Source organism: Phalacrocorax carbo, chromosome 5, assembly GCF_963921805.1.
Source record: "Phalacrocorax carbo chromosome 5, bPhaCar2.1, whole genome shotgun sequence".
Taxonomy (NCBI): Eukaryota; Metazoa; Chordata; class Aves; order Suliformes; family Phalacrocoracidae; genus Phalacrocorax; species Phalacrocorax carbo.
The window spans coordinates 19,497,400-19,511,994 of record NC_087517.1 but is presented as its reverse complement, the minus strand read 5'-3'; the positions used below and the strand labels follow the sequence as shown (position 1 = coordinate 19,511,994).

Below are 14,595 nucleotides of genomic sequence, written 5' to 3'. Positions count from 1 at the left end.
CATGCTAGTTTGAACTATAGCTCTGCTCACCTCAATGTTTAATTTTATGTCCCGGGATAGGTTTAATCAAAAGCCAAGTAAAAGCAGGTTAGCTCTGAATCAAATTCTGGAGGTACAGAATGTGTAAATGTACGTGTAGTTACAATGTTGGAGGACTGAGACTTAAAATTGGTGCAGATAACCGGTTACCTGATTTTATGACACTTCCAACAGATAGCATAAAAAGCCAAAACAAAACTCAGCTTTTGACATTAAGCAATAAAAAGATAAAAGCTCAGTAACATTAGGTCACATGAACCTATTCTATGCCGTATTTGAAAATGGCAACACAAGAAACACTATGAGGTGAATCAAAACATCTTTTATCTAAAAATCAGTAATAAAACCCAGTAAGAATTAGCAAGTCTCAGACCTTTTCACACAACGCTATCAACTTTTTACAATTTGTGAACAATTTCAATAACAATTCCTGAAACTACAGCTCATTAATTTTGACACATAAGACCACAACACTATTAAATGTCACAGACTTCAATTTTGAGACAGAGTGTACTTTGCAAACACAGGTTGTTTGCTTCCATAGTAATGTATGACATGAATTTTAAGATCAAAATTTATCATAACGTAAGCACAGTAGAGGACAGGTTAGCGAAGCCTCAAAAAACAAGCAAAGAAAACCCAAACCAAAACCCAAAAGTACCAGCATTAAGAAAAAAAAACCCCAAAAACCAACCAGTAATTCACATCTCCTCCCCTGATATTTAAAGCATGGTTACCTCTCCAGTGTGGATGGCCACTATCACCTCTCACTATCTTCTGGGATTAAGCATAATCCACAGATACTGTTAAGGAAAGTGGTGCCATCAGAATACAATAAGACAAGCAAGAAGGGTATGAGGATCACTTGTCTTTGACCCTGGTGAAAATTCTAAGGATTGAAGCTTGAAGCTTTTGTTCTTGTTTTCTTGCTCCTGAATATCTTCCACATCATAGAGCCTGAATACAGAAATGTGGTTTGACTTTCCTAGAAGGTACAACAGACTATGGTGTGGATGTCATACTTTTTGTCCTGCAGATGTTTATTTTAATTACGTGCACATATTGCAAAAGCAATTGTATCTCAACTCCAGCATGGCTTTAATAGTGGCAAAGTGAATTCTTTAACAGCTTGGAATCATTTAGGGATCCTTTGATGTAACAAGTATTACTGAAATCCAAGTTTATGTTTGTGTAAAATGCCTACACTGTTTCATATGAAATGTTGTTTTTGTTTTTCGGGTGGGTTTGGGTTTTTTTTTTTGTGTGTTCCCCTCCCCCCCCAACCACCAGTTCAGTAGTTTATAATCTCAGGTCCATGCATACTATCTCAAAGCAGAGTTACTAATACAGGGTACTTCATCCACCCCCTTCCTTGCCCTAAGAGTATCCTTCCACTAACTGCAATATTAATTCTAATACCTGGGGCACATCTTTAAATAAATGGGTAGGCTTTTTTCAGTTTCAAATGAAGAACTGTTTTATGTAGTTCAGTGAATAAAATCAGCTGTTACAGCTGACTGCAGGGGCGCGTACTAAACTGCAGAAGGGTATTGTTATGGCTGAAAGTGACTGAAAGTGTGCTCTCACGTTCTCTAGAAACTTGAAGAGTTTGCACCAATAATGATTTCATACTTCTGTGTCTCCAGAGACACTTGTAACAATGTACCTAGTAAATGGCAATGTCCTGTACGTATAAAAGGTAACCTCAAAACATGAGTGCAATGGGATTTAACAGACTATGTTCAGCTTCCAATAGCAGGAATGAACAGGGTTCAGCTCCATATGACTCACAGTTCATTGAAAATGAAGGCATTCATTTCATTCATGCAAATTAAAATCTCAATTTGAAAAACAGTATTTAAAATTTATACCTAACTTCCAGTCTTTTACTTACTGATTGGTTGAGACTGGGAGCATTAATGAAGAGTTTTGCTCTTATCTGGACTGCTAGTACCACAAGTACTTGATCCAATAGGCAGAACTGCAGCATTGCACATGATTTTCTACTTGGCAGGGAAAAATAAGGAGGATGGTAGCTAATTTAGTGGTAGCTCCCTAAAATCCAGACTCCATGCAGTAAGAAAGGGGCAATAAAAGTCATTACTAATGACACTTTAAGATGGAACTGTAACTAGAACAATTGGTCCTATACTCCCCCATACCCTAGATACTCATCTCTGCTTCCACCTCACCCTTCCCCTCCTTCCAGCACAAGCAGCCTTACTGTAAACCATATCAGCAAACCAATCCAGCTTAAAACTAAATGCTAAAGGTGTTTTTGCTGTGTTAGCTTTAATGCAGATCAGCTCCACAGACCGCTTCAAATGGTATGGTAACACAAGGAAGCCAGTGCAGGAACAGAAAACATCAGCAAAAGGCAGACAGAACTCTTGCGTTCAGTGGCAGCATTGGCTTTGAAACTGTAACATGAAGTCATGGTTATGTAACAGTGACGTAAGTCTGCACTGCCACAGAACAGGGTACTCCTGCCTCCCCCATCTCTGGCCACGTATGTTTGCCACTTACTTGTATCAGTATTAGCATTTCTATGCTATGCAGTTGAGTATGCCAAAGTAGCTCCCTGCTTCCTCAAAAAAGCAACAACAACGCCCCTAAAAAAACAACCCCAAAATTAAAACTGGAGCCAGCTCACTGTGAGGCTGCTGGAGCACTACTACCAACACAAGGAGGCAGCGGGAACATGAGCCTAGCTGTGGGCAGGACCGCAGAAGTCTAGATTTAGATTGGATTAAACTGCTCTGTAGTCACACCCCAAACTGCCTGCTGCTGAAATAAATAACTGCCTCTTATGTTATCTATCTCATATCCAGAACTCCTTGCAGTTAGAAAAACTGTCTCCTTTTTCTGCTTCTCCTCCATAGGCATCAATATTTATCAGAAAATTTGCCAACTGTTCCTTGTCACTTACTCTTCTCCCTTCACCCAGTTAGGAGATTAAAAAAGCCCCAACAACACTAAAATAAAACAGAAATAAACCCAGCCCCCAAAACAAATATCCCCCCTATTTTAATAAGGCTTAGTTATGCTGCGTCTGTACAGCAACTGGAACATACTCAGCCCAAAGCTGACAAATCTGATCTTCAGCAACTGACATTCTAGATATTCATTAGATCCTAAAGACTTTCAGTTAACAGCAATATGTAGTAAGAACAGATGCGGCACTACAAACTGGTGCGTTTATTCTAACAGGAACAGAATAAGAGAAAGAGATTAGCCCCAGAGTTTGTCTGATGAGGGGATCCTGCAAATGTGAGTACCTGTTAGCGTTGTGTTGCTAGAATGATGGCAATGAGAGCTAGAATTTCACCTTTGAGTTAAGACTTGAGCACCGGAGAACAACTGGGTATAGCATATGGTACAAGACAAACTTTTAAGTAAACAAACCCACTGAAACCTGCAGATGCTCTTAAAATACTTGCTTCAAATGAGAAACATTTTGTTGATATAGGTGGGAAAAAAAGCAGCAGCAGTAATAGGAATTTTCTATGAGTCACAGAATCATAGAATCATAAAGGTTGGAAAAGACCTCTAAGATCATCAAGTCCAACCGTCAACCCAACACCACCATGCCTCCTAAACCACGTCTCGAGTCAAATGCCACAAAACCCCAACACAAAGATCGCCAACATACTGCTGTGTACATCCTGAAATCCCAGCTCTGCAGATCACTAGAGGCGCATGTGTTGAGTTTCCATAGTGCCTCAGAAAACACCTTAAAATCTGAAAAAATAAGTTTTTAGCTAATCATGTGTATATACACATTCATTCATAACACACATGCCTACCTCTCACTGGTTCATATGAGAACATAGATGCCATCCAGAAGCAAGAACTCCTCTACATATTTCTGCTTTCAAAACAGCTTCTTCAATGGAAATATTTGTAAGTCACACTGCCATCATCTTGAGAAGTGGAAACCTGTTGAGGTAATTTGTGAGAGACTGAGAGTTCACTGCAGTTGGGTTTGTCGGTTGGTGTGGTTTTTTTTTGTGTGGTTTTTTTTTTTTTCTCTGTGTGTGTGTGTTTAATGGACAAAATTCCTGCTTTGCCCGACTGCGGGAAGAGTCAGACGCCCAGCAGGAGCCCCTAACGCCACACCAGCGTTACCCCTCGGAGCGCGGCAGGGGGAAGAGGCGGCGATTAGCGGGGAGCTGGCGGGGTTTTACACCCCCGGAGCTGTTCCTGCCAGCGGAGGCAGCACACCTCGTTCGGCTCCTCCGCTCGCGGCCGCGGGCGGGCGACCACCCCCCGCCAGCGAACCCGCCGCCCCGCCGGCCCTCCCGCGGGCACCGAGAGCGCCTCCGCCCGCAGACCCCGCGCCCCCCGCCCGCTCCCGAACCCGGGCGAAGCAGCGCCGGACGCGGGGGGGAACGGGACGGGACCGGCGTCCCTAGGCGCGGATGGCGGAAGCGCGGCGGGGCCGATGGCAGGGTGCCGGGGAGCCCACCACCAGCCGCCGCGGCCCGCACCCCAGCCCCCAGGGCCGAGCGCCCGCCGCTCCCCGTAGAAGGCAGAAAAGCGGCTTTACAAGCGACTGAGACTTACGAGCGCCTCACGGAGCCCGCGGCCGCGCCCGCCACAGGGCGCCCGCTCCTGCCTGAGCACCTTAACCCAGGAACCAGAACCGACTTCCTGTCCTGCCTCTCCCCGCCCTGTGACGGGGCCCGCCGCGCCGGTCAGGCCGTGCCGGGTCAGCGGCCGCCGGGGCCGCGGCCGCCGGGGCCGGGCGGGGGCAGCGCCGGGCCGGCCGCCGGTCTCCCCGGTCCCGCAGGGGCAGGCGGCGTTCGGCTCCCTCCACCTGCTCGCAGCGCCTCTTCCTCCCGGCTGCAGCCAGGCCCCCCCCCTCCCCCGGCAGGGTCTGCGCTGCTCCTGGCTCCCACAGGGCCTGTCCCGGTTTAGTCTTTCCGTGGTTCTGCATGATTTGTAAATAACAGTACTTCTGTTTGTAACGTAGCGACGCTGCTCATGCCCAGAGTGCTCTCTGCCTAAAGAGTCTTTTACTTTCATACGTTGCTGAGGGGGCTTATTTTCCGCTTAATTTAGTTTATTCCGGCAGTGAATTTTATAGACAAGAATATGATTTTGCTACTGCTACAAGCCCTTCTCTCTGAAGGTCACAGGTACAACTTTTTACCTGAAGGTGTGTAGGAGGGTGGGAGTTGATGGGAGGAGGCGTTTCTTGCGTACTTGCCCAGGGCACCGCCACAGAGCTAGCGGCAGAGAGGCGTTACGGATCTTGAACTGGCCTCGGCGCTCTCCGAGCCCCGGTGAACGTACCCACACAGCCAGGCCGTGGTGTTTCTCCTGCTAGAGCAGAACTCTTCCCCGCTGCCCGCTCACAGATCAGAACCTGCATTGCAGCTCTGGCAGCCCTGCCTCCCCCGGCTGTGTGCACTTGGAAGCCCGAGGGCTGAGCTCAGGCACAGGCACAGGAAGAGCAGCCAGGCGTTGTTCTCTGTACCCTTTTGAAGGTCATTTCGATTATAATTTACTTTTCCTGCTAAATCTTTAACCAGTCTTTTGGTCTGTTTTGGCGTGTACTAACACGTAGATAAAGAGACTTACAGGCAGATAGTTTAACGAGCCCATAAATATACTTCCTGGTTAGATGCTTTTAAGAGCTTCAGGTGAGGTTCTAATGAACTGTTAAGGTTCAGAGAGGGTTTGCTCTCTTAGCATGTTTCCGAGAACAGGGGATTCAGTTTCCTCTTTCAGAGACAGCGTGTTTGAGACATCCAAGATAAGGTTTCATTCAACCAGGTCTTTAAAGAAAAAAAAAAAAAGGGCAAAAAGAGGCTAATGTTTCTTTTTTAATTTCTACATTTTTTATTTTTTTTCAGTCTTGCCAATTAATTCTGCTTTTAAAATGGTAACGGATATCTCAGTAACTGAAACAAAACCTGCAGTTCTTAAATTCGGATCAATGTACGTAAATCTAATTTAACTGACCCTATATTTAAAAAGGGGTAATATGCAGAAAAGTACAAGTAGGTGTTATCTCATGATAAACATGTATCAGCTAAGATTATGGCTACCTGAATTTGAACAGAGCCATAACATAGGTACCTGAAACGGTATCATTGCACGATAGTTGTTATAGGAAACAAAAGTTTGTTTATTAAATTCTAGGAATGTATTTAATGTAAATTCACTGTGAAGGTCTCAAACCCGACAAAGCAAAACTGACAGCCGTCTACAAATGTGACTTTTCAAATCACACGCATTATTCTTTTAGTACTTTATCAGTAACATTCTTTCACAGTAAAGCACAGGAGAAGCTGGTCTTTCCTCCTTTGAATAAACTGTTAAATAGAAGAAAAGAAAAATACCTGTGAAAATAATATAAAACCTGTATTGTGTAGCTAACTTGTTCTCTAACTTTGACCTTTTAGAGTGGTTTCTGCTTTACAGTCAATTATTTTTTGTCCTTTTCTTCCTAATCTTGCTTTCTTTTTCTGTTTTTCTGCTTCTCCTCTTCAGTCTATTTCCTTCCCTACAGCTATTCCAGTAATGGCTTTCTGTATTTCTGTCCCACACCAATATTTCACATTTTTATGTCATTGTTAAGGCAAAATTGCATTCCTATATGTAGTCTTCACAAGACAACTGGGAAGAACAAGCATATATTGGTAGAGTTTATTTAAGATTTTATTTAAGATTTTATAGAAATTATTTAAGATTTTAGGAATCTGCTAATCTTAAAAAACAGTTGCAAACCACTTATCTAGAGTTTGGGAGTGGTGGTGAAGAGCTTCAGGTCTGTATAATTTTATTTCACATTTAGATTTAGAGAGTCTTATTTTGACTAATGATACTTAGAAACATTTTTTTGGGGGAGAGCGTTTAGCAAGGTGATACTTTTTCAGAGTGAAAATCTGAAAGTTTGCTCTGAGTGGGTCAAACAGTCTATTTAAATACCTCACTTTGTCTGTATACAGTTTACTGTTCGAGATGCCTTCCGAAATGGTATTTTAACAGGAATTCTACTTGGTCTTTACTGATGCGTTAACAGTGTGCTCATTGGTTAAACTGCGCTCAAGTCTCGAGAGGAACTGATTGCTTTTAAGGTAGGCATGTGGTGCAGCAGGTGCCAAAAGGCTGTGTTTCAGTAGAAGTGTAAATCTGATTCCTTTATACAATTTTAAGCTTATAAATACCAATTGGCTTCTACCGGCTGTCAGAAAGAGGTTAAAATGGTTCTTGCAAGCTCTCAATGTAGCCATTCGTTCAGACACTAGGTGGCTCACGTCAGATGTTTAAACCTTTTCCAGAACTTTTAAACTGTGGTCTCAAAGGAATGTGTGGCGCAGTGCTGAGAGTCTGTGCTACACTATGGTGTTTCTCCATTCTTTCAATACCTTCTTGTTGTTTTAACAAAATAAAAAGCATATTTTGCTCTTGAAATGCCTTTCCTGGTCAGAAAAGAATTGTGGATTAATTTAGACCGAATGCTGTTCCATAGTAAGAAGGAAGGTGAGGTTGAATCTTCTTATTTTTTTTTCCTTTCCAACAGCAAGAGTAGTTAGTTGATGAGCCTTTGGAAACCTTAGTATATGCAATGCCAGTAAGGTATGTATTTTGCCTAGAGATTGTAACAGACAAAACCTGGGTTCCAGAAGCTAACTAAAGAATATTTAATCGAAGTGCAGACATACAGACTTGGAGCACTATAAGCAACATAAAAGTAGTACCAGTACACTTATAAAGTTTGTAGCTCATCTTTTACTTTTTCTATCTATCTGAATGCTGAAGTTGATAAGTATTTATTCATTGTCTTTACGAAGTGTAGAAACCAAAGGTTTGGATTTTCTTTCCTCATCTCTTCAGTAACAGTATATGCAATTTTTATGTTGCCTGGGAGGAGTGTCAACAGTATTATGAAATGTGGTTCTGTACTTCAGTACTGCTTATGACTAATATTAGGTGGGAACTTCCACTGAGAAATACCCAACTGAAGAACTTCCTTAAATGCAACTGCAAGCAGACAGTCATTCCCTGAAGCAGAGCTGTTAGCAGAAACAGCCTGCAAACTGGCTTTGGACCCAGTGCAACATTCCTTGTTTCTGTAAGTGATGTCAATGATTTCTGGAGGCTCAATGCCCTGCGAAAAGGTTACCCTGCATGAAAAGGGAGCAGCGCATGAACAGGCAACCCTGCATGCTTGGGAACAGTTAACATACATAGCAACTATTGTGCCAAATATAATACATACTTTTTAACATGTTGTGAGGAAAAAGCCAGCGATGATAATGATGCCAACAGAAAGTAGCAATAGCTTTGTAAAACTAAGGCTATTCTTCTGTATGGAATGTAGCCTGTGTTACACAGAGAGAGTGCAACAAGATGGAGGGTGAAATCCTTAGAGAAGACTAGCCAATCCACTGATTCTTAGTTAAACTCCAAAGGAACTTAATTATGCAGACCCTTGAGCTCTATTTTAAGTTTTTTCCTTTTGTGCCTTCCCTCCTTCCCCCCAAACCACTATGTAGTGAAACTGAGTTTCTGTATAACAACGTGGGAAAAACACTTACCTTGGAAAATTAGTTTTCTCTAGCATCAGTGCCTTTTTGCTATAGAGGCAAGTATTCAGGAGATTTTACACATAAGCATTAATTCCTTAGACTTGTCAATGTGAAGAAGTGAAATATTTTGATATCAACTGCATTACATGTGTCTTCTCCCCATCAAAATGCAGTAAATCTTGGTAGCTGATTTAGATAGAGCTACATTATAGTCAGTATCTAATTTGAGAAAACACAATTGATATAAGGAGCCTTTGCGCTATTTGTTGAATGTTGTTTGATCCCAAGCCTTTGTTCAGGCTGTCAGTGTGGAGTAAGAGTAGAAGAAATCAGAGAGATGTATTTGAAGTAACACATTTCATTTCTGGGATCTTATGACCTCTTTTCCTCTTCTGCAGAAAGGGGAGCTATGTAGTGCAGCAAGATCACAGATTCCATGGTATTATTTTTGTTTCTGTAGTCTCATAAAATTCCAAAGTTTGGGGAAAAGGAAGAGACAGGTGTTCATGCAAAGTTGTTACATTAATGGACCAGTGTCAGTATACCTATGGAACTTCTTGTCAAAACTGTTCAGGATGTGAAAATTTTGGATGTGTTCAAGGGGAGATTGGACAAGTAAATACTTGAGAGATTTCCTGAGGGAATCTAAAGAGACAGGCAGCATCAATCTCAGGAAGTTCTCTGACCTGAAAAAAGCTGGCAGCTGGGAGAAGACTCTGAGGAAGTATTACATATGCTTGCCCTGTTCTTATTCTTCCCAGGGCACTGATTTCTAGCCACTGCTGAAGAGAAGATGGTTCTGAACCAATGTGGCATATGTTCTTATGTTAATGACTTCATGCTGATACAAATGTGTAGGAATTTATCTACATTAAACAATCTCCTGTAAAAGACAGGATACTGTAGAAGGATGGGGAACATTACTATTGCAGAAGCTCCAGAAGATCTTGGAATAACCATTCAGAATGATTTCTTATTATTTTAGAATATCCGTTTGAAAGATAAAGCCTTTGAGCAGGTTTATTAAAGATAATAATTGAGTTTTATCTGGTTTGGAAAAGACGCTGTGAGCAGTTTGACCATGTTTACAGTTAAATTGTGATGATCAACAGATCAGCTGCATTATATCATGGCTTTCATTGTTAGTAATCATTCTAACTTTGCAGAAATCTTAACAGAAGGTATGTCTATGTAAATACACAGCAAGGCAACCCTCTTGGTTGCTGCATTGTAAACAGATCTTGAGAAGGTGGCCTCACAAAGAGTAGTGGTTAGAGATTTTTTCCATTCTTTAGCTGGTGGCAGCATCTAACCATTTAATGCAGTTTATTTAGAGCAGGAGTTTTGAGCTGGGTCTCCATATACATGAGTTAATGTTGTCCTAGTTAAAAACTGTACAATGGAGTAAACTTTCCAGGCTTCCTTCTAAAGTCAAATTTGTAGGAAAACTCATAAAATGCTTTGATCTCTGTTTCATTTTTTTTTTAAGGAAAACACAAATCCACTTTAATTATTTTTACAAGATGATAGAGCAACTGGAAATATATCTCTAACTTCCCTGACACATGGAGTTAGTATACTTCCTTTCAACTTTATTTGATTATGTGTTATAGTGGAATTTGAAAACAAATAGTCCTGTTTCTCTGCACAGTGAAAAAATATTTTGCAATGATTCATCTCTGCAGTCTTTTTCTTGTTGATATAGTTGTTCCAGCTCCTCATGTTAATTTTAAAATTGTTTTATAAATGAAAAGATGGCTTTGTGACTTCAACAGAGTGCTTTTCTTGATTCTTACTCATATTCATCCTATGAGAGTTTAGTGGGTCTAAGCTTGACTAATTAGAGTGTGTAAGACAAAACAACATGCTCAGATGAGTGTTTCTGTAAATCTTACAATGTAACATTGCAGTGAAGTTCTATAACCAAGTAAACCAAAAAGATTTGAGCAGTCATTGAGCAGTCAGGCTGCTCAAGTTTTAACTAAAATTTCTTCAACATGGACCAAAGATAAATCAGCAGTTGTGCCTGCTGAATTTTATGGTAAATCTTTCCCAACTTTAAGCAAAGAAGGCCTGTAACTATGTGCTGTGTAGTGGCTTACAGTGTGTTGATGCTGTGCTTGGTTGAATACAGCCTCATTGTCTGTGAAGCTAAGAAGACTAAATGATAAACAAAAATGCAGACCAGCTTCTTGCAAATGATATTTGTTCTTACCATGCGGTAAACAGGAATATGTGTACAAAAAGGAAAAAAAAAAAAAAAAATTAATTGTGTGTTCTCAGTTCTAATACAGAAAATACATCACTGGTAATAACTGACTTTCTGAAAGAGTTGTCACACTTTAAGATTTATTCCTGGTGAAGTAAGGAGAGAAACACATGATCAATGGGTTTGGGCCTTTTTGCATAATTAGTGACAAAACGCGCACGCATGCACACACATGCTCACTTACTTTGTCTGGCACAGCTTCAGTCTTCTTATTCACCAGCTGCTAAGTCATTTTCATATCCGTAGCTGCTTCCTCTGAGTGCAAACACACCTGCTCTTCTAGCATTGTATCCATTTATTGTTGGCTTCCTGGAAGCAAGTGATGCAAGAGAATTTTGGCTTGTGTCAGAGATCTGAATAAGCATCGGATAACACAAAACTGCCACGCTCATATAAAGCTATTATATGTTAATTTGTCTGTATTAATTACCAGTTTCCTTCAGCAGATACACATCGAGGGCCTAAAATTAATTTTTCTAAGTGGCACTTTGCTCACATTATTCTCTGTGCCATTTGGGAATACACCTATTTGACTAGTTTTGACCATTGCTATAGTGTTACCACATACCTGCCAGCATTCTTAAATCGCACTGCAGTTTATTATATATTAAATCAAATGGGAGAATTCTACACAGAACTGAAAAATCATTCCCTGCAACAGTGAGTAACAACTGCATTTTAGAATGCAAAAGGGAGATCAGGCAAAAAGAATGTTAAAGAAAGGCAACTCTTAATACGGGCAATAAAACCAGGAAAGATAAAGTGATAGATGTCGGATTAGTTGGGGGTTGGGAATAAGAAAATGAAGTACCAGAGACCTTCCTTCCCTGGTGCTCGGCTTTACCTTTCCATCCATACTCTGAAGTACAGCCAGATTGACAGCTGTCTCTAACGGTCACTTTTAGCAGATTTGATCTACACTATGGCCTGGACCTTAATGAAATTATCTTAAGTTTCTTCTCCAAATTTTTCAGAGGCAATGGGCTGATAAATTATTGTTCTATCAGTCCAACCCCTGATACATTTGTATCTTCCAACCTATCTACTCCTACTTTGTTGACAGAGTAGCTAAAGACAAGAATCACAAAAGGGATTTAGGGTTATGGTACCAGTGGCTTCATGGAGGCTGCTACAGCCTCTAGTACATAACTTCTTTCCTACACAGAGTATGGGGCTTGCTGAAAAGCAATGCTTTAAGTAGAGCTGCTGTAGTCCTGAATCCTTTCTAGTCGTGTCTCTTGGAGATGAAAATTCAATTTTGCATGGGCAAATCACAGACCTTATAATTCTCCAGTCTCATGGCTACAACAACCTTCGGGTTCCAGCCTCCATTCTAACAATGTTTGCATGTTTTATGGCACAGTAGGCAGTAGGTCATTCCCACTTCACTGCTTTTGACAATCGGCTTTACTGACTGATTTTCTCTTTTACTGGTTCCTAGAACCAGCCCTCTGAAGATACCATCCTTGCCAAAGGCAGCATCAGCTTTACCTAAACCATTTCTAACATATGTTTGCCTGTTTTGAAGATCTATATTGGTGATAAAGATTTCACAGCCTCCCAAGGGACCTTCTGTTCTTTCTTACAGATCTTTTTCCTAACTCTCTAATTATTCTTCAGTTGAACCACACTTTCCACAAGGTACAATGAACAAACTGGACGGTATGCTCCAGCTGAGACTTTCCACCGTAGTTTTCAAGAAATACATGCTGACTGGTTTATATCCTTAAAACAAGACAAAAAAAACTTTAGCTTTTCAACAAACTCCTTCAATTACTCGCTCCAGTGTTTTTCTCAGAATGAAAGTAAAGCAGAACAGTATGTGATTCCCTGGTTTCTTCTGTTCTCTCCTCTTAAAGATAAACATGATGTCTGTCCTTTTTCATTCTTTTAGAAGCTCCTTTTTCATTCTTTTAGAAGCTCCTTTTTCATTCTTTTAGAAGCTCATCTGTTCTCCACAAGTTCTCAAAGATAATTGCTAATGGATTTGAAATGTCTTTGTTCTGTTCTTTAAGTATTCTGAGAGGAATTTCTTCAAGCCCAGCTGGTTTGAAAATATTTTATCTAAGTTATATCATTCTAGACTGTATTCTCTTCCTTTGTCACTAATACTAATTATTTTTGCCAGCTGATTGAGGTTGATCCTTCTAGTGAAGAAAAATAAAAAAGGTATCATCAGCCTTTTCAATACCATCTCTAATTGTCCTTTCTCTCCACTGAGTAGCAGATCTCTCTTTCCTTTGTCTTTGTCTTGCAACAGATGTATTACCAGAATACATCTTTTTTCTGCCTTGCTATTTATCCCATTTTGTGTCTTGACTTCTCTGATTTTGCCATCTTTTTTACATTGTTGCATTATTTTTTTACACTGCTCAGTGATTTAACTTAGAGCATAGAAAGTAGAAACTTTATTGAGCTTAAGATAGTAACAGAAAATTCTCACTGTTATTTAGCATGTTGGGATTTGTAAAAGCATATTTGTTAATTTGTTCGTAGCGTTGGGGCGGTTTTTGTTTTTTTTTCTAAAGGAGGTGGAAAATCTCTTAAACTCCTTGGTTTTTTTTGTTTTTTTTTTTTTTTTCCAAGGATCATAATGATGTCTGCCTACTGGATTTAGGCACTTAAAATGTCTGTACAGATCTAGTCCTGACAGATTTGCCAGAAGTCACAGTGTATATTTATATTAGAAATAGGTCTGAAGCACAGAAATATCTTGCTCACCTCAGTGGCTTCTGATCCATACATAATTTTCGATCTGCTCAAAGCAGGATTATTTGGTTACTATCTAATTTGTGTAGGTTTATTTTATGTTAGCAAATTGCCGTACTTAACAGTCCTTCTTTACATGCCCTTCATTGTCCTTGTTTATTTCTACATTGTCTTGGGGAAAAAAAAAGAATGAAAGAAAGAAAAAAAGTTTCAGTATGTATTTTTCCCATCTGGTTAGTCCAGCACTCTTCTTAATTAGTAAAATGCCATCCTGTCAGATTCTCTCCTGCCAGGAAGTCATTCAGCTACCAAATCACTTCTTCACCTCCATCATATATTTTAACATTTGAAAACAGCAAAACTGTAAGATATCATATTCTTCCTTACAACAGAAAAAGCAAAATCAACCCCAGTATTGCTAATTAAGTGTAGTTTAGGATTAATTTGAATTTAACCAGGCCTCATGGGATTTCGGAGCATGTACTCAGAGTGTCATAAAATATGTAACAGCACTTCTCAATTAACATTCATTTATTTGGGAACAATAAAAAGCAGCACAAATAGGCACAACCTGTTCCTTACTCTTTCCCCAGTAGTTTATGCTCTGCCCAGACTGCTTTCCCTACTCATTATTCCAAAGGCCAGCTCCTACTTATAGCTGGGCAATACCAGACTGGATCAAGTCTCACTGTATTCCCTTTCTCGAGTTTTAAACCTCTTTTTCCATTATAAAGGCACTTAAAGCAATTTATTATCTGTTAAATCGTAAGCCTTATATTTGAATACATCAATTGGGTTGCAAAAACATAATTACTGTGTGTCTTTTCTGTTGCGCCAAATGGAATGCCAGCCATTTTAAGATTACTGTATGGTTTAAGTAATTTATTTTTAGAATTATTGCCATATCAATACAAATATTTAAATCAGTCAATACCATCATACTGATTATAAATAACAAGGTTAATAAATGCTAAAATTAACTGTTCTTTCAAAAAAAAAAAGAAAGGACAGTCTCAAGGAGAAACCTCAACTACA

At 40.2% G+C, this 14,595-nt stretch overlaps 1 protein-coding gene across 2 annotated transcripts in view; it reads right to left on the bottom strand.

Moving 5' to 3' along the window:
• The window catches only part of TANK (TRAF family member associated NFKB activator), a 30,492-nt gene extending 25,116 nt beyond the window's left edge, over window positions 1-5,376 (bottom strand). Inside the window, exons 1-2 of one of the 2 annotated variants that reach the window (XM_064451455.1) lie at window positions 5,195-5,376; window positions 3,846-3,978 (exon numbers count right to left, since the gene is read on the bottom strand). The gene's annotated coding sequence lies outside the window, so the exon portion shown is untranslated. Of the gene's footprint in view, window positions 1-3,845; window positions 3,979-4,605; window positions 4,763-5,194 lie in introns of those variants that run through there. The other variant, XM_064451454.1, reaches the window with a different exon arrangement.
• Between the last annotated feature and the right edge of the window lie 9,219 nt (window positions 5,377-14,595).